The following is a 24,612-nucleotide window of genomic DNA, read 5'->3' on the forward strand; positions in this document are numbered from 1 at the left end:
GCAGGAAAAAACGCTTCAGGAGCTTCCCAAGCGTGACCGGCTCCTCCGGGCACACTTTCTAAACTGAGTCTGGTAGGAGGATCATAGAAGGAGGAGCCAACCCACACTATCAATTTCTTAAAATGCCAATGGCTCCTAGTGGACCCGTCTATACCCCATGGTACTAATGTGGTCCCCAGTATCCTCTAGGACGTAAGAGAAAGTAGTTTTACCACATTCTGACCTTCTAATTGACATACGTCAGGAATCCTGGTCATCTCCAGGAAAAAAGTTTTCCCTGTCTAAAAAGATGCTAGCTCACTATCCTATCCCTGTGGAGTTGAGTAACAAGTGGGAAACTCCACCGCCGGTGGACTCTCATGTCGCCTGTCTTGTGGTGTCATCTACTCTGCCTGCCACCATGGTCACTTCACTGAAGGAACCGACGGATAAGCGTGTGGAGGGTTGCCTGAGGTTTTTTTAAACTCTTACTGGTGCTGTACATAGACCCACTATGGCTGCCTCTTGGGCAGCAAAAGGAATTGAAGCATGGGTTCAGGCAATTGAGGATGAGCTACCTCAGGATTTTTCTGACACTGCCAGACAATATCTGTCGTATATTACCACAGCCTATCACTATTTTCAGGAGGCGGTCTCTGATGCAGGGGTCATGATAGCCAAGGCATCTACTACGTCTATACTGGCTCACCGGATTCTGTGGTTGAGGTCCTGGAAAGTAGTCCTGGACTCCAAAAAGACCTTGGAGGTGCTCCCTTTTAAGGGAGACATACTATTTGTGGAGGATCTGAACAAGATTGTGACTGACTTGGCGACAGCCAAGACTGCGTTTCTTCCAAGTACTAATCCTTCTGCTCCGAAGGTTAAGAGTACAACTTTTCATTCCTTTCGACCTCCAAGTAAAGCAAAAGGTCAGGCATACCCAAGACAGGCTCGTACTTCCAAAACCACTAAGTCCAAATCTATACAATCCTGTGCCACCCGACAGCCTGCTTCCAAACAAGACAAGCCTGCTGCATGATGGTACGTGCCTCCCCCTGGGGGACCCCAGGGTGGGAGGCCGACTTCTGCAGTTCGCCCAGGCTTGGTTAAAGACCACTTCAGACGCCTGGGTGCAGGAAGTTGTCTCACGGGTACGCAATCTCAAGAGACGTCCCCCTCGCCAGTTCTGTTCAACGGTTATCCCCTTGAAAGCGCATGCTCTACACCTGGTTGTACAATCCCTCCTGGAAACAGGAGTGGTAGTGCCGGTGCCTCTGCCCAAGTGTGGCAGGGGCTACTATTCAATGTTGTTTCTAGTTTCGAAACCAAATGGGTCTTGCCGGCCTATCCTCAACCTCAAATTATTGAACAAGTTTGTGAGAGTGTCCAAATTCCGTATGGAAACCCTGCGCTCTATTGTGCTGGCCATGGAACCCGAGGACTATATGGTATCGCTGGACATACAGGATGCTTACCTGCACATACCTATTGCCATTTCGCATCAGCATTATCTGCAGTTTGCTGTTGGCAACCTTCATTTTCAATTCCTGGCTCTGTCATTTGGACTGGCCACAGCACCTCGGATTTTCATCAAGATCATGGCCGTGATGACGGCTTTTCTCCGTCGTCAGGGAATCAGGATCCTGCCGTATCTGGCCGACTTGCTGATTCTGGTGAACTCCCAAGATGTCCTCCTCAGTCAACTGGAGATGTCGGTCCGACTCCTACAAGCCCACGGGTGGCTCATCAATTGGAAAAAGTCCTTGTTGATTCCTGCTCGGAGCATGGTGCACCTGGGGGCACTGCTGGACACACACAGCCAAAGACTGTTTCTGTCTATGGAGAAGGTCCTGAAACTTCAGGACGAGATCAGATGCTTCCTCTCTCGTCCGAGAGTGTCGATACACTCGGCGATCCAAGTACTAGGCCTCATAGTGTCGGCTTTCGACATGGTAAAGTATGCTCAATTTAATTCCCGCCCTCTGCAGAGGTTAATCCTTGCCAGGTGAGATGGCCTGCCCCAAAGGATCAGATCTCAAATGATTTCCTTAAATCCGGAGGTACGTTAAGCAGGGTCCGTCCCTTCTGGATCTCCAACTGGGTCCTACTGACAACAGACACCAGTCTGCGGGGTTGGGGTGTGGTGTTGGAGTGACACTCACTCCAGGGTTGATGGACCAAGGAGAGGAATCTCTCCTCCCGATAAACATTCTGGAACTGCGGGCAGTGCTTAATGTGTTGACGCTTGCCCTGCCTCTCATAAAGAACAGGCCTGTTCAAGTACAATCAGACAACACCACCATGGTGGCATACATAAATCATCAAGGCGGCACTCGCAGCTTCATGGCAATGATGGAAGTGTCAAAAATCCTTCAATGGACAGAACGCCATCTGCAAGCAATATCGGCAGTGTTCATTCTGGGAGTCCTCAACTGGGAAGCAGACTTCCTCAGTCGTCAGGACGTACACGCCGGAGAGTGGAGTCTTCATCCAGAAGTCTTTCAACTCCTAGTGGACTAGTGGGGCCTACCAGATGTAGACCTGATGGCATCTCAACACAATCACAAGGTTCCAGTCTTCGGACCAAGGACAAGGGATCCTCAAGCAGCATTGTGGGCGCACTAGCAAATCCATGGAACTTTCGGCTGCCATACGTGTTCCCTCCAGTGTCTTACCTGCCATGGGTAATACGGAAGTTCAAGCAAGAAGGTGGAATACTACTTCTAGTCGTTCCAGTGTGGCCCAGATGGCATTGGTTCTCAGACCTGCAGGGTCTCTCGATAGAACGTCCTCTTCTACTTCCTCAACGCCCAGACCTCCTCGTTCAGAGCCCTTATGTCTACCTGGACCTGGCCAGACTGGCTTTGACGGCGTGGCTCTTGAAGCATCACTCCTGAGAGCAAAAGGATTCTCTGAGGCGGTCATTCAAACTATGTTGAAAGCCCGTAAACCTGCTTCGGCTCGGATTTATTATAGGGTCTGGAATTCTTACTTCACCTGGTGTGCGGCTAAGAATTATGATGCATATACTTTGAGAACTTCCAGGCTTTTGGCTTTTCTATAACAAGGCCTAGACTTGGGCCTTCGTCTGCCCTCCCTCAAGGTTCATATATTGGCCTTGTCGGTGTGGTTTCAGAGAAAAATTGTGTCTCTTTCTGACGTTCACACTTTCACTCTGAGTTTTACGGATTCAGCCTTCCTATGTCCCTCCTGTGGCTCCATGGGATCTGTCTGTTGTTCTGAATGCCCTACAAGAGTCTCCATTTGAACCTCTTGAGTCTGTGGACCTTAAATGCCTTACGCTTAAGGTCGTTTTTTTGTTGGCTATTGCCTCTGCTAGGAGGGTGTCGGACTTAGGCACTTTGTCATGTCATCCACCCTTTCTGATTTTTCACCGTGACCAGGCAGTTCTTCAAACTCGCCCAGGTTATTTGCCTAAGGTTGTATCATCTTTTTACCTTAACCATAATATTGTGGTTTCGGCCTTCATTTCTTCTGGTTTGTCCTCCAAAGAGCGATCTTTGGATGTGGTACAGGCTCCCCATATTTATGTGTAAAGGACTGCCTCTATCAGGAGGTCAGATTCCCTGTTTGTACTTTTTGGTTTTCACAAACGTGGCTGGCCTGCGAATAAGCAAACCTTGGCCAGATGGATTAGAATGGTGATTGCACAAGCCTATGCGCAGGCTGGTCTCCCAGCTCCTGCTGCTATCAAAGCCCATTCTACTCGGTCTGTTGGACCTTCTAGGGCGGCCCGCCGTAGCGCGTCCGCAGAACAATTGTGCAAGGCGGCTACATGAGCCTCAGTGAACACGTTCATTAGGTTCTATGCCTTCGATAGTTCTTCCTCCCAGGATGCATCCTTTGGACGCTGGGTTCATGTGCCCACTACAGTGCGTCCCCTCCCATGAGGAACTGCTTTAGGACATCCCCGATGTTATTCCCTGTGGAATACCAGTGTAACCTGCTGCAGAAAAGGAGATTTATGGTAGACTTACAATTGTTAAATCTCTTTCTGCGAGGTACACTGGATTCCACAGGGCACACGCCCTGACGCACTTAGCTTCTTTAGGTTTCTATGGCATTAGCTTCTAGTCCCTTCTCCTGTCCTGAGAATGTGGGTCTATGTGACAAACATCTACCGTCTCTCTTACCTGCTACTTCATTGGACTGGTTAACAAAACTGAGCTCCAGTGCCTGGAGGCGGGGCTATAGAGGAGGCAGTGCAGTGCATCCTGGGAACAGTCAAAGTTTTAGCCTGTTGGTGCCTCGGATCAAGATCTAACTCTACACCCCGATGTTATTCCCTGTGGAATCCAGTATACCTCGCAGAAAGAGATTTAACAATGGTAATTCTACCATAAATCTCCTTTTTATTTTTTTATTTTTTTTCCTTAGGAAACTAGGATCATGTTGCCTATTGGAAAAAAAAATCCAGTGGAAATAGCATCCCTGTCGCATTCCTTGTTTGTGAGAGAAAGTATATGCTTTGTGGTTCTGTAAATGTAGTAATAAAACAATATATTCCTAGACAGATCATGAAATGGACTGGTTTAGATAAGAGATAACGAACTATGTTATGTAGTAATAGGTGCGAATCAAAACTGGAGCGCCAAGTAAACAGAAATAGGGTTAGTAATGGTACACTCTACAAGTTTTCTTTAGCGTAAATTCGTCTTGGATGGTATTGAACATGCAGAATTTATGTTTTAGTAGCATTTAAGAAACTATGGGGCAGGTTTATTAAAGCTTAGAAAGAGAGAAAGTACCAACTAGGCTGCTTCTAACTGCCATGCTACAATCTATTTTGATAAATGTTTGTTGGAAGCTGATTGGTACTTTATCTCTCTCCACTTTATGACTCTCCCAGCGTTACTAAATCTGCCCCTATATGCTTTAGTTAGCAGAAAAAAACTGGCTAATAAATTCATAGTATTTCTCTTATGTCCTAGAAGATACTGGGGTTCCATTTAGTACCATGGGGTATAGACGGGTCCACTAGGAGCCATGGGTACTTTAAGAATTTGATAGTGTGGGCTGGCTCCTCCTGCTATGCCCCTCCTACCAGATTCAGTTTAGAAAATGTGCCCGAAGGAGCCGGTCTTACTTATGGAAGCTCCTGAAGAGTTTTCTACATTTATTTTATATGTTTGTTATTTTCAGGCAGGGCTGGTTGGCACCAGCCTGCCTGCTTCGTGGGACTTTGGGGGGGAAATGGCCCGTTCCCCGCTGACAGGACACTGAGCTCCTGAGGGAACTATTCGCAAGCCCCACCACGGCGAGCGTACATTCCCGCAGCATGCAGCCACCCCTAACAGAGCCAGAAGAAAGAAGAGTGGTGAGTACTAATCTGGTGTCCCGACTACCAGGTCGACGCACATTATGGCGGCATGAGGGTACGGAGATGCACGGCTTCTAACCGGGGCAGAATGCGTCTCCAGACACAGTACTCAGCTGCGTCTCAGTACACTGTACACAGTGCCCACACTGGCAAAAATAGCCTTAAAACGGTTTTCTCTCTACTGTAAGCACCAGACTACCTCAGCCAGTATAAAAAAAAGCGGGAAGACCGCGCGCCATTGAATGGGCGGGGCCTTCACTATGAGAGGATCCAGCAGCTCACCAGCGCCATTTTCCCTCTGCAGTGGACACAGATGTTGACTGACAGGGACGCGCAGCTCCTCCGGAGAGACTCCAGATTACCAGTACCAGGGGGTCATAGCAGGGGGTGACCGATTCTTAGTGTACCAAGTCCCCTATCAGGGTATTTAGTCTGCGACCTGGCTAAGCTTGGCATTAGCAATAAGGGAATGGTGGGGGCTTGCTCCAAATAACTGCGTCTCCCTGAAGGGCTCTTTGTGGGTTAATTGTGCTTAACCTTTTCCTGTGTGTGTCACATTTACATTGTCAGGCAAAGAGTGTGTTTCTTGTACAGCGCAGTGTTCCTCTTCACCAGGGGGCTCACTACTGGGTACTCAGTGCAGTGCACCTTCCCAGAATAGTGGGGCTGAACAGGATTGGGTTACTTCCATTAAGGGATTGATCTCAAATATTTCCACAAAGCTATCCCGCAATGAGAGACGCAATACTTAAGACAGTCTGTGGATGAGTTTATGAATAGAGACTCAGTCCCCAAACCAGCGTCTCAATCCCCTCCCATTTGTCCGTAAAAACAATCTCTGGCCCATATCCTGCTTTCTGACGCTGAAGAGTCAGACATGGAGGAGGGTGAGGTGAATTTGGAGGGGGGGGGATGCTACTCTGTCACAGGGAATAGAGGCTCTTATAGAGGCTATCAGAGATGTTCTGCAAATTCCTAATAAGGTGTCAGAGGAGTGTGAGGAATCTTATTTTAATGTAAAAAAGAAGTCCTCAGTCACTTTTCCTGCATCAAAGGAATTGAATACCCTGTTTGAAGAACTGTGGGTTAGTCCTGATAAGTAATTTCAAATAGCTAAAATGTTGCTCTCATCTTTTCATTTTCCCCTAGAGGATAGGAAAACATGGGGAAATCCACCAATAGTGGACGCATCAGTCTCTAGGCTGTCACGTAAAATTGTATTGCCTGTCCCGGGTGAAGTCTCCCTAAAAGATACGGCTGATCGTAAAATTGAGACTACACTCAAATCATTGTACACAGCTGCTGGGGTGGCCCAAAGACCCACTATTGCATGTGCGTGGATCACAAACGCCATTGCTAAATGGTCAGTTAACCTAATTGAGGGGTTAGATTCCTTGTCTAGGGGGGATGTTGTTTTACTCCTGCAGCATATACAGGACTCTGAAAATTTTATGGTGGAGGCCTTAAAAGAGATTGGTTTGCTTAATGCATGCACCACCGCTATGGCAGTGTCAGCACGTAGGGGCTTGCGGCTACGCTAGTGGACTGCTGATGCGGACTCCAGGAAAGGTGTGGAAGGCCTGCCATTCACAGGAAAGGCCTTGTTTGGAGACTAACTAGACCAGGGGTGGCCAACCAGTCAGAGACAAAAAGCCAAAACATCTTGTTAGGTACGTCAAAGAGCCGACATCAAGCCGAAGGCGCTTATGCAAAAATGGGGTGTGGCCTTGTGCCTGCTAGGCCACACCCTTGGTATAAAATACAATGAAAATGCCAGAAACACATAAAATACATTTTAAAGCCAGATCCAACATAAAATACATTTATGTGGAAGTGTCTTTTTCAATGTATTTTATGTTGGATCTGGCTTTAAAATGTATTTTATGTGGAAGTGTCTTTTTCAAATAATAAAAAAAATCCAGATCCACATAACAGATATTGAAACACCCATATTCACAAAATACACTTCAGCTCCTCCATGTGTCACTCCAGTCAGCACCCTCCTGTGTCACTCCAGCCAGCCCACGTGTGAATGTGTCACTCCTGCTAGTACCCTCCTGTGTCACTCCTGCCAGCACCCTCCTTTATCACTCCAGTCACCTCCCCCATTATGTCTCTCCTGCCAGGATCCTTCTGTGTCACTCCAGCCAGCTCCCTCTTGTGTCACTCCAGCCAGTACCCTACTGTGTCACTCCTGCCAGCACCCTCCTTTATCACTCCAGTCACCTCCCCCATTATGTCTCTCCTGCCAGGATCCTTCTGTGTCACTCCAGCCAGCTCCCTCTTGTGTCACTCCAGCCCACCCTCATATGTCATTACAGCCCAGTATCTGGCTCCCTCAGTTTTCAGTTGCCGTAGTGCTGCTGTGTGTCTGGTTGGAGTGCACCGGTTTCCAGGATCTATTGTGGTCAGGTGACTGAGTGTTGGGAGCCACATTTGAATAAAGAAAGAGCCGCATGCGGCTCAAGAGCCACGCGTTGGCCACGGCTGAACTAGACAAACGGATCTCCAAAGCTACTGCGGGTAAGTCTACGTATCTTCCTTCTGCAGCTCCCCCAGCCAGGAAAGCTTATTCAGCTTCAAATTTACAGTCCTTTCGGACAGCTAAGTTTAACAGAAAATCCAGAGGCGCTTCTACGTATTCCAGAGGTGCAAGAGGTAAACCAGGCAAGCCAGCAACTGAAGGTGCGCAGGAACAGAGCTCAGGCTTTGATTCCTCAAAGCCTTCAGCATGACGGTGGACCGCGAGGCCTTCAGTCACATCTGGTCAAGTTCGTGCCGGGATCCCTGGGTCATAGATCTTATTTCCTAGGGATACAGACTGGAGTTCCAAGAGCTTCCCACCTCACAGATTCTTCAAATCAGGCTTACCAGCTTCACAAGAGGCAAGTATAACTTTACAGCAGGCCATCCAAAAACTGGTGCAGACTCAAGTCATTGTTCCAGTTCCACCTCATCTGCACAACAAGGGATACTATTCCAACATGTTTGTAGTACCGAAACCGGGATGTTTGGTACGACCAATTCTGAACCTCAAGTCCTTGAATCCGTCCTCAAGTCCTGGACCCCTGGGTACAAGATATTGTGTCCCAGGGATACAGACTGGAGTTTCAAGAACTCCCACCTCACAGATTTTTCAAATCAGGCTTACCAGCTTTGCTGACAGAAAGGGCTACCCAACAGGAAGCCATTCAAAAATTGGAAGAGGCAAATGTCATTGTCCCAATTCAACCTCATCTGGAAAACAAGGGTTACTACTCAAACCTCTTTGTGGTACCAAAACCGTATGGTTCGGTCAGACCGATATTGAACCTAAAAATCTTTAAACCCCTACTTGACGGAATTTAAGTTCAAGATGGAGTCTCTGAGAGCGGTGATCTCAGGTCTGGAGGAAGGGGAGTTCCTTGTGTCTCTTGATGTCAAGGATGCATACCTTCACATTCCGATCTGGCCGCCTCATCAGACTTATCTACTGTTTGCACTACCGGACTGTCACTACCAGTTCCAGGTCCTGCCATGTGGTCTCTCCACGCCACCGAGGGTATTCACCAAAATGATGACAGAGATGATGTTTCTCCTTCGCAAGCAGGGAGTGAACATAGGCCCTCATTCCGAGTTGTTCGCTCGGTAATTTTCTTTGCATCGCAGCGATTTTCCGCTAATTGCGCATGCGCAATGTTCGCACTGCGACTGCGCCAAGTAAATTTGCTAAGAAGTTTGGTATTTTACTCACGGCATTACGAGGTTTTTTCTTCGTTCTGGTGATCGGAGTGTGATTGACAGGAAGTGGGTGTTTCTGGGCGGAAACTGGACGTTTTATGGGTGTGTGTGAAAAACGCTGCCGTTTCTGGGAAAAACGCGGGAGTGGCTGGAGAAACGGGGGAGTGTCTGGGCGAACGCTGGGTGTGTTTGTGACGTCAAACCAGGAACGAAACTGACTGAACTGATCGCAGTGGCAGAGTAAGTATCGAGCTACTCAGAAACTGCAAATAAATTTCTATTCGCAATTTAGAGAATCTTTAGTTCGCAATTTTGCTAAGCTAAGATTCACTCCCAGTAGGCGGCGGCTTAGCGTGTGCAATGCTGCTAAAAGCAGCTTGCGAGCGAACAACTCGGACTGAAGGCCATAATTCCGTACCTGGACGATCTTCTGATAAAGGCGCCATCCAGGGGAGAGGTTGCTGGACAGCATTGGCCTCTCAACAAAACTTCTCCAGGTTCACGGGGTGGATTCTGAACCTTCCGAAATCTCACCTGGAGCCAACATGGAGGCTCCCATTCCTGGGAATGATACTGGACACGGAGTTGCAGAAAGTGTTCCTTCCGTTGGAAAAAGCATTGGTAATCCAGTCAATGGTTCGGGATGTCCTGAAGCCAACCCGGATATCGGTGCATCTATGCATTTGATTTCTGGGGGAAATGGTGGCCTCTTACGAGGCGCTTCAATATGGAAGGTATCACACAAGACCCTTCCAGCTCGATCTGTTGGACAAATGGTCCGGATCGCATCTTCACATGCACCAAAAGATCCATCTGTCGCCAAAAGCCAGGATCTCCCTTCTGTGATGGCTACAGAATTCTCACCTCATAGAGGGTCGGAGGTTCGAAATTCAGGACTGGATCCTGTTAACCACGGACGCAAGCCTCAGAGGTTGGGGAGCAGTCACCCAGGGGGTGCAGTTTCAAGGAAGATGGTCAAGTCAGGAAGTCACCCTTCCAATCAACATTCTGAAACTCAGGGCCATATACAATGCCCTTCTGCAGGCCTCTTATCTTCTTCAGGATCGGGCCATTCAGGTCCAGTCGGACAATGTGACAGCAGTGACGTAAATAAACCGTCAGGGCGGAACGAAAAGCAGAGCAGCAATGTCAGAGGTGTCAAGAATGATCCTCTGGGCAGAAAAGAATGCTGTGGCGTTGTCGGCGGTCTTCATTCCGGGAGTAGACAACTGGGAAGCAGACTTCCTCAGCAGACACGACCTGCATCCGGGGGAGTGGGGCCTTCACCAGGAGGTGTTCAGGTGGTTGACACGTCGATGGGGATATCCACACATCGACATGATGGCCTCTCGTCTCAACAAGAAGCTCAAGCGGTACTGTTCCAGGCCGAGATACCCACCGGCAGTGGCAGTGGACGCTCTGACGACTCCATGGGTCTATCAGATGCTGTACGTGTTTCCTCCGCTTCCTATGATCCCAAGAATTCTGAAAAGAATTAAAAGGGAAAAGGTTCAAGCAATTCTCATTGCTCCAGACTGGCAAAGAAGGGCCTGGTACGCGGACCTCCTGGGGATGCTCCTCGAAGATCCGTGGCCTCTACCTCTTCGTGAGGATCTTCTGCAACAGGGCTCATTCGTCTATCAGGACTTACAACGGCTACGTTTGACTGCATGGAAATTGAATGTCTGATTCTAGCCAGAAGAGGGATCCCTAACAAAGTTATCCTGACTATGATCCAAGCCAGGAAGGGGGTAACGTCTAAACATTACCACCGTATTTGGAAGAAATTCGTCTCTTGGTGTAAGGGCAGAAAATATTCTGCTGTGGAATTTCACTTGGGATGTTTCCTGCTTTTTCTGCAGGCAGGTGTGGATGTGGGCCTACGTCTGGGCTCCATAAAAGTCCAGATTTTGGACTTGTCTATTTTCTTTCAAAAACAATTAGCTTCTCTCCCTGAGGTCCAGACCTTTTTGAAAAGTGTTCTGCGCATCCACCCTCCCTTTGTGCCTCCCATGGCACCTTGGGATCTCAATTTGGTGCTGCAGTTCCTCCAATCATACTAGTTTGAACCGTTACTGAAGGATGACGTAAAGTACCTTACATGGAAGACCGTCACACTGTTGGCCTTGGCTTCAACAAGACGTGTGTCGGAGCTAGGGGCGTTGTCTCACAAGAGTCCCTACTTAATTTTTCATGAGGACAGAGCTGAACTCAGAACTCGTCAGCAATTTCTTCCTAAGGTGGTGTCCGTGTTTCACATCAACCAACCTATTGTGGTTTCGGGTGTTTCGGACACCTCTGCTATTTCATAGTCTTTGGATGTTGTGAGGGCTTTGAAGGTGTATGTAAAGAGAACAGCTCGTCACAGGAAATCCGACTCGCTGTTCGTACTGTATGATCCCAATAAAATTGGGTGTCCTGCTTCAAAGCAGACAATTACACGCTGGATCAGGTTCACTATCTAGCATGCTTATTCCACGGCAGGTTTGCCGGTTCCGAAATCTGTACAGGCCCACTCGACTAGGTCGGTGGGTTCTTCTTGGGAAGCTGCCCAGGGTGTCTCGGCTTTACAGCACTGCTGAGCAGCGACTTGGTCAGGTTCGAACACGTTTGCTAAGTTCTACAAGTTTGATACTTTGGCCTCTGGGGACATTCAGTTTGGTCAATCAGTTCTGCAGGAACCTCAGCACTCTCCCACCCGATTTGGGAGCTTTGGTACATCCCCATGGTACTAAATGGAACCCCAGTATCCTCTAGGAAGTAAGAGAAAATAGGATTTTAACTACCTACCGGTAAATCCTTTTCTCGTAGTCCGTAGAGGATACTGGGCGCCCGCCCGTTGCTTCGTTCTTCCTGCACTGTTACTTGGTTAAGTATTGTTGGTTCAGCTGTTGCTGTTCCTTTTTAAAGTTGGGTTAGCATAGATTTCCTCTGTTTGTGTGTGCTGGTTCGGAATCTCACCACTATCTTTATCTATCCTCTCAAAGAATGTCCGCCTCCTCGGGCACAGTTTCCTAGACTAAGTCTGGTAGGAGGAGCATAGGGTTTCCTTGCAGGAGGCAGTGCAAAAACTGCTTTCTACAGGAGTTACTGTTCCAATACCTTATCTGCTGCACGAAAAGGGGTTTTACTCAAGTTCCTTTGTAGTCCCGAAGCCGGACAGCTCTGTATGGCGATCTTGAACCTCAAATCCCTGAACCGTTATCTTTGAGTGTTCAAATTCAGGATGGAATCACTAAGAGCAGTGATAGCAAGTCTGGAGGAGGGGGCGTTTCTAGTGTCCCTGGATATCAAGGATGCATACTTCCATATCCCAATATGGCCCCCTCACCAAGCGTTTCTCCAGTTCGCTCTACTGGACCAACATTTCCAGTTTCAGACCTTACCCTTTGGTCTCTCCACAGCCCCAAGGGTATTCACGAAAGTCATGGCAGAGATGATGCTACAATTACGCATGTTGGGTGTCAACATAATCCCGTGCCTGGATGATCTCCTGATAAAGGCGATGTCCTGGAAACAGCTACTGCACAGCATTGACTTGACTAGTCTGCTTACGGACCATGGATGGATTCTCAATTTCCAGAAATCTCACGTGGAACCATCTCAGAGAATTCAGTTCCTGGGAATTATCCTGGATACAGTGTCTCAGAAGGTTTACCTTCCAATGGACAAGGCTTTGACTATTCAGTCTATGGTCCATTCGGTACTGAAACCACGCGGGATCTCAATTCATATTTGAATTCGCTTGCTGGGAAAGAGGGTGGCCTCCTACAGTACAGCAGGTTCCATGCACGACCATTTCAACTGGATCTGTTAAACAAATGGTCGGGATCTCACCTGCACATGCATCAGTATATAACACTGTCGCCGAAAGCAAGGATAGCCTTACTATGGTGGCTACAAGTCTCCCATCTTGTGGAGGGTCGAAGTTTCAATACCCAGTCTTGGACTCTGTTAACAACGGATGTCAGGCTCCAGGGTTGGGGGGGGGCTGTGACCCAAGGGGCGCAGTTCCAGGGGACATGGTTGTTTCAGGAATCTGCTCTTCCAATCAACATCCACAGGCCTCATGCCTACTTGGAATCAGGCCATCCAGGTGCAGTCGGACAACGCCATGGCAGCAGCGTACATCAACCGATAGGGAGGAACAAGAAGCAGGGCCGCAATGCGAGAGATGTCAAGAATACTCCTCTGGGCGGAAGCCAACGCAAGGGCCATCTCAGCCATTTACATTCCAGGAGTGGACAACTGGGAAGCGGACTTCTAAGCAGGCATGACCTCCATCCGGGGGAATGGGGCCTTCACCCTCAACAACTTATTCACCGGTGGGTTTGTCTACAAATAGACTTGATGGCTTCTCGTCTCAAGAAGAAGCTCGTCGTGACTGTACCAGAACAAGGGACCCGCAGGCGTTAGCGGTAGTCACTCTGACGACGCAGTGGACTTACCAGTTCGTTTACCTGTTTCCTCCAATTCCTCTCATTCCAAGAGTTCTAAAAAGACTCAAATAGGAAAGAGTTCAGGCAATTCTCACTGCCTCGGATTGGCCTGGACGGGACTGGTATGCGGACCTCCTGACCTTGTCTTTGGAGGAACCCTGGCCTCTGCCTCTTCAACAAGCACCGTTTGTCTATCCAGTCTTACAGCGGCTACGTTTGACAACTTGGAAGTTGAGATGGAGATTTTAACCAGAAAGGGTCTCCCATCCAAGGTTGCTTCAACTATGATCCAGGCCCGTAAGGGGGTTACATCCAAACATTACCACCTTCTTTGGAAGAAATATGCTTCTTGATGCAAGGGTAGAAAAGATTCCCCTGTGGAATATCGTCCTGGTCATTTTCTACTGTTCCTGCAAGCAGGCATGGATAAGGGCCTACGATTAGGCTCTATCAAAGTTCAGAGTTTGTCTCTATCTTCCAGAAACAACTGGCGGTACTTCCTGAGGTACAGACTTTTCTAAAGGGGGTTATGTACATTCAACCTCCCTTTGTCCCTCCCACGGCTCCGTGGGATCTCAGTGTGGTCTTGACTTTTCTCCAATCGGACTGGTTTGAACCCTTGCATAGGGTAGACTTGAAATGTCTGACATGGAGGCAGCCATGTTGCTGGCCTTAGCCTCTGCAAGACGTGTCGGAATTGGGGGCCTTATCCTATAAGAGCCTGTTCTTGATGTTTCATGAGGATAGGGCGGAGCTCAGAACTCGCCCACAGTTTTTGCCAAAGGTAGTGTCGGCCTTTCATGTAAATCAACCAATTGTGATTCCAGTGTTATCTGACACTTCCATTGCTCCAAAGTCCCTGGATGTGGTGAGAGATTTGAGGATTTACATGAGAAGGACTGCTCGTCACAGGAAGTCTGACTCGCTATTTGTACGTGTGATGCTACTAAAATTGGTCGCCCTGCCTCCAAGCAATCCATTGCTTGTTGGCTCAAATTGACTATTCAACAAGCCTGTACTTTGGCAGCTTTGCCGCTGCCAAGTTCTATTCAGGCCCACTCCAAGAGGTCGTTGGGTTCTTCCTGGACAGCTGCCCGGGGTGTCTCTGCCTTACAGTTGTGCCGGGCAGCTACTTGGTCTGGTTCGAACATGTTTGTCAAGTTTTATGGCTTCGACACCTTGGCCAAGGATGACCTTCAGTTTGGTCAGGCAGTTTTTCAGGGGTCTCAGCACTCTCCAACCTGTTCTGGGAGCTTTGGGACATCCCCATGGTAATCTACTATTCCCCAGTATCCACTAGGACGTTAGAGAAAATAGGAATTTAATACCTTCCGGTAATTCCTTTTCTCCTAGTCCGTAGTGGATACTGGGTGCCCACCTCAGTGCTTTGTTTCATGCTTACCTGGTTGTAAGGGTTCTTGGTTGGGTTTGCTGTTGCTTTCCCTGTTCCATGTTTGGTTAGCATTGCTATCCTTCAATAGTTAGCGTTGCTTTCCTCTGTTATGGTTAGCTCTGCTATCTTTGCTATTATTGTGTGTTGGTTCGTTACCTCACCGCTTTGTGTTTATATCCTTCTCTCAAAGTATGTCCGTCTCCTCGGGCAGTTTCCTAGACTGAGTCTGCTAGGAGGGGCATAGAGGGGAGGAGCCAGCACACACTATTAATTTCTCAAAGTACCAAGCTCCAAGTAACTCGATCTATACCCCATGGTAATCTACTATTCCCCAGTATCCACTACAGACTACGAGAAAAGGAATTACTGGTAGGTATTAAATTCCTATTTTCCCTAATACCCTAACCCCATCCCCTAAACCAACCCTAATACCCTAACTCCATCCCCTAAACTAACCCTAATGCCCTTAACCAAACCACTAAACCAACCCTAATACTCTAACCCTAAAGGGCAGACTACAGGGTGATTCAAAAGTCGCAGTACACCTTTTTGTTTAAAAAAAACTGCAGAAAATGGGAAAACTGACTTAGATTCAAGATGGCGCCCATGTTCGGTACATACCCTCAAAGATAGCCCACCTCACCCATACCTTACTGGGGTATTCAGTTTCCCATTTCCTGCACAGTTTTTGAAACAGAAGGGTGTACTGCGACTTTTGAATCACCCTATAGATGGGCCATTTAGTTCTTATCTACTGTCAAATTCTATGTTTCTAGTGTTTCTTCCGCAGGCCCTGTCCTCCTTTATGCACATGCGAGGCTGTGATGTCAGAGCTTCCAGGTTGCTGAAATCTGTAGGCTCTAAACACATCTCTGTGCCATTTTCAGCAGCAGAGTCTAGATCCACCACTGCTTCATTAGGGGATGTGGGGGGCAGTAATGGATGTACAGTGAAGGTTGTATAACATGAAAGGGTTGCATAAGTGTAGGCAAGGGTTAATTTACATTGTGTGTCTATCTACTGATCTATATGCCTATCTATATATTTTTTCCTTCATTATTATTTAATATATATATATATATATATATATATATATATATATATAAGTAAATAATATTGATGAATAAAACAATAAATGATGCCCAGTGTACTGTACACGTTTTTTTTTTTATATACTTACCATATATAATAAGGGCTAGCTGCTTATCCTTCAGTATACCAAAAGTGGTCTAGAAACTGTGGAGAATGGACATGTATATTCTGTTTGTTAAGATAAGCTTAACTGCTTTTAGCTCAAAGCCTTCAATTAGGTTTTTGAGAAGCCCTCCTTCCTTTGTTACAGGCGCTGTCTATATCTCTTCTGAAGGGTTGGGATTGAAATGCTATCAGTGGCCCCCTAATCCTCCGTTGCAGCAGCCTAAGCCTAGCCCTCCCCAGGAATGCCTAAACCTAACCCCCCTCTCTGCAGCTTAAACCTAACCCTTCTCCCGCCGCAGCCTAACCCTAACCCCCGGGAACCCTTTCTGAATATAGACATTTAACTCTATGCTAAAATAATTGCCAACTGCCTGAATCTCTATTTATAGAGATTAATCCATTCCGCCTAAGTGGGTTTCGTACTCGACCAAGAGGCACATGATTATACAACGAAGGGTACTGACCTCAACCAGAGATGACAAGAAAGTTTTTGAGGGGGAGATTGCAGTGCGGTGAGGTAAATGGCTGAAGAGGCATTGGCTCGTACCAGACCAGTACACACAATATAGAAACCCAAGGGTTCATGCAGGCATTATACAAAGATGCAGCAGTATATACTGCTGGAAATTTGGTGATTTTTTTGATAGGCTGTTATAGACTTTTTGCTACAGAGTTTTGACTATGAAAATCCTATATCTTAAAAGGCTAAGGCTGCGCCTCACCTCTGTTATGTGCGCAGGCGTCCACTAGAGGCCACAACACGGAACAAGTCACAGCTAAAAGTGAAAGTGATACTGCAGGGAGATGTTAGTCTCCTAATCTCCTGCTGCTAATATTATTAATACTGATCTGTTTCACACTTGCTGCATACAGAGCGAGGGTAATGGGGAGAGAGAGTTCGGTAGGGGCAGATAGGAACTAGGGGAGAAAGAGAAAGCAGGAATGTTGAGGCAGAGAAGGACTGGGGTAGAGAGAAGGGGAGAGGTAGATAGGCACTGAGGAGAGTGGAGTGGTAGGGGTACATGGGGACAGTAGAGAGAGATGCAGATTTGTTCAATATAGTATTACATCATATATATATATATATATATATATATATATATATGGCTAACGCTGCTCCTTACCTCTGTGGTGCTGTTGCTGTCCACTAGAGGGCGCCTAACGGAGCTCCATTTGACACACACACACACACCTCTATGTGCACTGCACCCACGATATACTGCCCCTATATACACTGCACCCCACCATCTTCCATATTCTGCACCCCCACCATATAGTGCTCCTATATACACTGCACCCCCATACTCCTCCATATAGTTTCCCCTTGTAAAAGCTGATTAACATACAGGACAGAAAAAGCAATACCTTTTACACTGAAATTCGAGCAGCTGTGGCTGCTGGATGTAATTTTTAACCTGCGTACTTTTTACACAGTTAGCGTACAAAGGTCCGTACCGTGTACGCACTTTGCATACACACGCCGCGACGGACGTACAAAGTGCACGCAGTGCATACACACACACATTGACACACTGAGAGCACAATGCAGCTACACATGTGTCTGAAATACACTTTAAACCTTAGCAGGAAGGAGACATGACACCAATTGTATTTAAATGTTGGGATCCGACTCACCAACATATAATTGCTGAAAGGGGGTTACAACATATATACAAATACAATAAGAGAAAAGAGGCTACAATACAATGGTACATACGTTTGGTTTCACCAGCGCCACACGGTCCGGTGCTCAGATCAATCAAGCAAGATGACCTTCAGAGAGAGAGAGTGACTGGCTAGGCAGCTTTGGCTATTATACAGTTGGTAAAAACACAATACAATGGAAACTGTAACCTCTTCATCCATAGGTCAAAGGGCTGGTCATTTACAGTACAGGAGGGGTCATAGGTTGGTTTGAATAGGTGGGCGATGTCTGTTCCAGGTGTGCTTGCAGTTGGTCTCCACTGGGTTCCCGCCGAATATCAGAGTACAGTAAACACAGTATAATATTAATATCCTGTTCCTGTGCATAACTATGCGCAGGAGCGTGCTATCTTCTGCAAACTGCTACCGGAATGTTGCCCTTAAAATACCCTACAGTTGGATACCAAACACCACCTCATAACCTAATGCTGTCCCCTCATATCCTGTAAAGGTGAATCCCTTTGTTGTTGTACCTTTTAAACAAGTATAACTTGCTGGTGTGGTGCGTGTGGGCTATGTGTACATTGTGCACTATGTGGATTAAATATGAGATATGTCTTTGTGGCTTTTCCATGCGAGTACCAATGCTACCGTAATTACCCATACCACGCGTTAATACGCAGGACCGCGTGAGCTGTCATACGCAACTTGCGAATATGTGCACGCACGGCAGAACAAGCACGCGCACGGAGGCCATCTGTGTGGAGTTTGTACGTGATGTGTGTACTGTAATATTTTCCGACTTCGACAGTCCACCCTTTGGCAGTCATCAATTACTGCCACTCTTAACTAATAAACTAAAAATATTACCTATACAATTTATATACAAGCTTGGATGATCGGGGGAGAGTTGTAGGTGGGAAACGTATAGCCTAGTGGGATAGTAAAAGCATGTATGTATGAATCAATGTCTGAGGGGCATGTATCATCGTGCCGTATATGTAATCTTCAAGGTATTGCGAAGTATACATTAAATCCTTCTCATCCCGTATTAAGGGTCTGTAAAAGTGCAAACAAACACTATCGAGCTCCTTTCGGGCAAGGGCTTTTGACCCTCGCCTCTTCGGCTTCTAATACCAACAAATGGGGAGCACATTTAGTTGATGATACATGGAGGGGGAACATATGTGAATGCTACTATATGTAGATAACACCTGTCGACTATGTGTGCCATTAACTGAGGGTTGCAGAGATGAAGATAAGACACATATATAAAAATACATTCACATAAACATTGGGTAGGGTTAACGTCTTTTCAGGTTGGATGTTTCTGGGTAAAGGGGAAACAGAGAAAAATGGTGAAAGAAAACAGGCCATGAAATTCATTTACAATCCTTATCATAACATTGTTTCTATATGGGTTATAAATCAAATCTGCTGTAACAGCGCTCTCGCTCCTTAGACTCATCAAATTTGTGCCGTGCTTGCGCCGCGTTAGAATTCGAACACAACTGAATATCAGACCAATAATTATGATGACTCCCAGGATACAAAGGAGAAACTTTCCCACACTCATAATAACATTCTGTGCCCACTCTCCTAACCCTGCCTGTGCTGGATCAATTCTTTCTTGTAGGCTTGTAACTCCCTTCCCGTATACCTGAAGGTGTCATCATACATCTCGGTGATATTGTCTATCAAGTTCGCTAGCGCATGGATGTACCTAAAATTTATAGTTCCTCTGGCAGTACGGGTGATATCTAATGCAAGAACTTGAATCCCGGTGGATTTGTGAATCAAATCAGAGGCTGCGTGCTTTGCCCTATCTATGAGGTGTCTCTTGATGATGTGTTCATAATGGGTATGAGTATAAGGAGTCTGAGCGCTGCGGTGAACGTCTTTCATTTTGTCATGGGTTATGGTCATGACCTCTGGTAGTACTCTCCCAATATAACACAATCCCTCAGAGCTCGGAGTAAGCCACTTGTACGCTTTCCTCCCACATATGAAATAGGCATCATCTGGGAGAACATAGGGGACAAAATGTAACAACACCATATTGCAAATCTTCCATGTAAAGAAACCAATCCCTAGTTCTCTCATTTGTTCAGTACAAGTATCGGGCTGGATGACATGGGCACAATACCACTGCGATACCTTTCCAACCCACATGGTTTTGCTCCCACGTGTATACCGGTACCGAAAATACTTCCGACTGTTGGCTATCTTGCGTACAAGTTCAGAGTCGATAGGTATCCTATCAGCTCTGTGCGAAAAGGTCATTGTCTGGTTATTCCACGTCACTTCCCAATTTCCTGGTTTTCGGAAATTGGAAATATTAAAACACACTAGTGATCTATCTACATGATACTGGTGGAGCTTCAAACTAGGGGCCCTAGATATATTGAATTTCTTGTCCACTGGTCTCCCACCCCGTAATTCGAGTACCTTATCTATCGTTAAAGGGTATGGCACTAATCCTGACTTACTCTGACCATGAGGTACCTGTGAGCACACCCAATATTCTGTCTGGTTTAAGACCTTACCCACTAATGAGTGGTAATCACTCAACGGATGTTGGTCCATGTCGATATTAATGTTGGACTGACATCTTTGGATGCACCAATCTTCGACTATGTTCTCGCAATACCTACAAATACAATATTCATCAGACAATAACCCCTCACATTGCCTCTGAGCTCCATGACTACCAGAGCGCTTACTGATACCAGCCTTTACTCGAGTGATGTGCTGCTCCTGAGATCCTACAAATCCGTACTTGCCATCAGAACCCATTCCAGATCCTTGCTCGACTTCTCTGGGACCCTCACCAAAACAAATTGTCCTGAGCAAAAACAGAATTACTAGCAGAACCCGAAACGAAGTCTCTTGGGGTAGATCCATTTCGTTAAGGGAAGAGAAGGGAGATAAGATGGGGGGGAAAGAGAAAATGGCAGTGGGAGGTGAAAAAAGAAAACTGGTACAACAACCGTCTTTGATCTTGTTGCTCTCTGCGCTCAGGTGCCGTTTCAACAGTCCTGCCTCTCAGCTTTCCCGGGACAAACACTCTAGTGATACGAGGTTCTCTTCACCTTGCTCTTTGAACACATAGTTCACTTGGAACACACAGTTACCAAACTACACAATCTCGATAAATGTGAGCAATAAAACTACTTTGTCACGAGTTTTCTCCGGGTCAGCGACCTTCTTGCAGTGGGACGAGTGGACCCAAGTCTCTCTTTCGGAGACCTTTAGTGCTGTCGTGCTGGTTAACAAGACTTGATACGTTCCTTCCCACCTGTCTATGAGGCAATCTGAGTGTACATTTTTTTTTCGAATCATCACATAATCCCCAGGCTCAATGTCATGACAATTACTTGGCTACAAAATTAGAAAAAATCCTGCCGCGCCCTCTGGATTGCTGCGATGGGTATGTAGAGGGAGATGTCACACAATCTCCAATGGAACATGTACAAGAAAAGAAGTACCCCCACCTATACGCGCTATCCAACACAATGTGTAAATGATACAGTGGGTAATGTACAAACAATGTAATATCAATGATGAATGTCCCAGATGATGTGAAAATATATATCCTATCAGATGAACAACAGAAAATGTTCTATGAAAGTGGGAAAGAAATTCCACGGGGTACACACCGTATTCACTTTGACAGGGGATGTTCAATGTTCGTGGGAGTTTCTGTTTCAGTCAAATGGTTGTTTAATCGGAGTCAATAGAAGGGAGCTCCTCCACACTTGGTATACAGTTCCCTCGGAAATATAAGCAGTAGAGAGACCAATGGTATAGTATGTCTTGACCAATATATAGAAGATAAAAAAATAAGATTTTACTTACCGGTAAATCTATTTCTCGTAGTCCGTAGTGGATGCTGGGGACTCCGTAAGGACCATGGGGAATAGACGGGCTCCGCAGGAGACAGGGCACTTTAAGAAAGAATTAGGAATACTGGTGTGCACTGGCTCCTCCCTCTATGTCCCTCCTCCAGACCTCAGTTAAGGAAACTGTGCCCGGAAGAGCTGACAGTACAAGGAAATGATTTTGGAATCCAGGGTAAGACTCATACCAGCCACACCAATCACACCGTATAACTCGTGACAAACTTACCCAGTTAACAGTATGAACAACAACAGAGCATCAGACCAACCTGATGCAACGATAACATAACCCTTATGTAAGCAATAACTATATACAAGCATTGCAGAAGAAGTCCACACTTGGGACGGGCGCCCAGCATCCACTACGGACTACGAGAAATAGATTTACCGGTAAGTAAAATCTTATTTTCTCTAACGTCCTAGTGGATGCTGGGGACTCCGTAAGGACCATGGGGATTATACCAAATCTCCCAAACGGGCGGGAGAGTGCGGATGACTCTGCAGCACCGAATGAGCAAACACAAGGTCTTCCTCAGCCAGGGTATCAAACTTGTAGAATTTTGCAAAAGTGTTTGTACCCGACCAAGTAGCTGCTCGGCAAAGCTGTAATGCCGAGACCCCTCGGGCAGCCGCCCAAGAAGAGCCCACCTTCCTTGTGGAATGGGCTTTTACTGATTTTGGAGGCGGCAATCCAGCCGCAGAATGAGCCTGCTGAATCGTGTTACAGATCCAGCGAGCAATAGTTTGCTTTGAAGCAGGAGCACCCAGCTTGTTGGATGCATACAGGATAAACAGCGACTCAGTTTTCCTGACTCCAGCCGTTCTGGCTACATAAACCTTCAAAGCCCTGACTACCTCTAGTAACTTGGCATCCTCCAAGTCACGAGTAGCCGCAGGCACCACAATAGGTTGGTTCAAATGAAAAGATGACACCACTTTTGGCAGAAATTGCGGACGAGTCCGTAATTCTGCCCTGTCCATATGGAAAACCAGATAGGGGCTTTTATGTGACAAAGCCGCCAATTCTGACACACGCCTAGCCAAAGCTAAGGCCAACAGCATGACCACCTTCCACGTGAGATATTTTAACTCCACGGTTTTAAGTGGTTTAAACCAGTGTGATTTCAGGAAACTCAACACCACGTTAAGATCCCAAGGTGCCACTGGTGGCACAAAAGGGGCTGAATATGCAGCACTCCCTTTACAAATGTCTGAACTTCAGGAAGAGAAGCCAGTTCCTTTTGAAAGAAAATGGATAGGGCTGAAATCTGGACCTTAATGGACCCCAATTTTAAGCCCAAAGTCACTCCCGACTGTAGGAAGTGAAGGAAACGGCCCAGCTGGAATTCCTCTGTAGGGGCATTCCTGGCCTCACACCAAGCAACATATTTTCGCCATATACGGTGATAATGCTAAGCCGTCACGTCCTTTCTAGCCTTTATAAGCGTAGGAATAACCTCATCCGGAATGCCTTTTTCTGCTAGGATCCGGCGTTCAACCGCCATGCCGTCAAACGCAGCCGCGGTAAGTCTTGGAACAGACAGGGCCCCTGTTGCAACAGATCCTATCTGAGAGGCAGAGGCCATGGGTCCTCTGTGAGCATTTCTTGCAGTTCTGGATACCAAGTCCTTCTTGGCCAATCCGGAACAATGAGTATTGTTCTCACTCCTCTTTTTCTTACGATTCTCAGCACCTTGGGTATGAGAGGAAGAGGAGGAAACACATAAACCGACTGGAACACCCACGGTGTCACTAGTGCGTCCACAGCTATCGCCTGAGGGTCTCTTGACCTGGCGCAATACATTTGTAGCTTTTTGTTGAGGCGGGATGCCATCATGTCCACCTGTGGCAGTTCCCAACGACTTGTAATCTGTGTGAAGACTTCTTGATGAAGTCCCCACTCTTCCGGGTGGAGGTTGTGCCTGCTGAGGAAGTCTGCTTCCCAGTTGTCCACTCCCGGAATGAACACTGCTGACAGTGCTTTTACGTGATTCTCCGCCCCGCAAAGAATTCTGGTGGCTTCCGCCATCGCCACCCTGCTCCTTGTGCTGCCTTGGCGGTTTACATGAGCCACTGCGGTGATGTTGTCTGCCTGAATCAGCACCGGTTGGTTGCGAAGCAGAGGCTCCGCTTGACTTAGGGCGTTGTATATGGCCCTTAGTTCCAGGATATTGATGTGCAGACAAGCCTCCTGACTTGACCACAGACCTGTGTGACTGCCCCCCACCCTCGGAGGCTTGCATCCGTGGTCACCAGGACCCAGTCCTGAATGCCGAACCTGCGACCCTCGATAAGGTGAGCACTCTGCAGCCACCACAGAAGAGACACCCTGGCCCAGGGGGATAGGGTAATCAGCCACTGCATCTGAAGATGCGATCCGGACCACCTGTCCAACAGATCCCACTGAAAGGTCCTCGCATGGAACCTGCCGAAGGGAATGGCTTCGTATGACGCCACCATCTTTCCCAAGACTCGCGTGCATTGATGCACCGACACCTGTTTTGGTTTTAAGAGACCTCTGACCAGAGTCACGAGCTCCTGAGCCTTCTCCACCGGGAGAAAAACCTTCTTCTGGTCTGTGTCCAGAATCATGCCCAGGAAGGGCAGACGCGTCGTAGGAATCAGCTGCGACTTTGGAATATTCAGAATCCAGCCGTGCTGTTGCAACACTTCCCGAGAGTGTGCTACGCTGATCAGCAACTGCTCTCTGGGCCTCGCCTTTATGAGGAGATCGTCCAAGTATGGGATAATTGTGACTCCTTGCTTTCGCAGAAGCACCATCATTTCTGCCATTACCTTGGTAAATATTCTCGGTGCCGTGGACAGACCAAACGGCAACGTCTGGAATGGGTAATGACAATCCTGTACCACAAATCTGAGGTACGCCTGATGAGGTGGATAAATGGGGACATGAAGGTGTGCATCCTTAATGTCCAGAGACACCATAAAATCCTCCCCTTCCAGGCTTGCGATGACCGCTCCGAGCGATTCCATCTTGAA

This window comes from Pseudophryne corroboree, chromosome 2, assembly GCF_028390025.1.
Source record: "Pseudophryne corroboree isolate aPseCor3 chromosome 2, aPseCor3.hap2, whole genome shotgun sequence".
NCBI lineage: Eukaryota > Metazoa > Chordata > Amphibia > Anura > Myobatrachidae > Pseudophryne > Pseudophryne corroboree.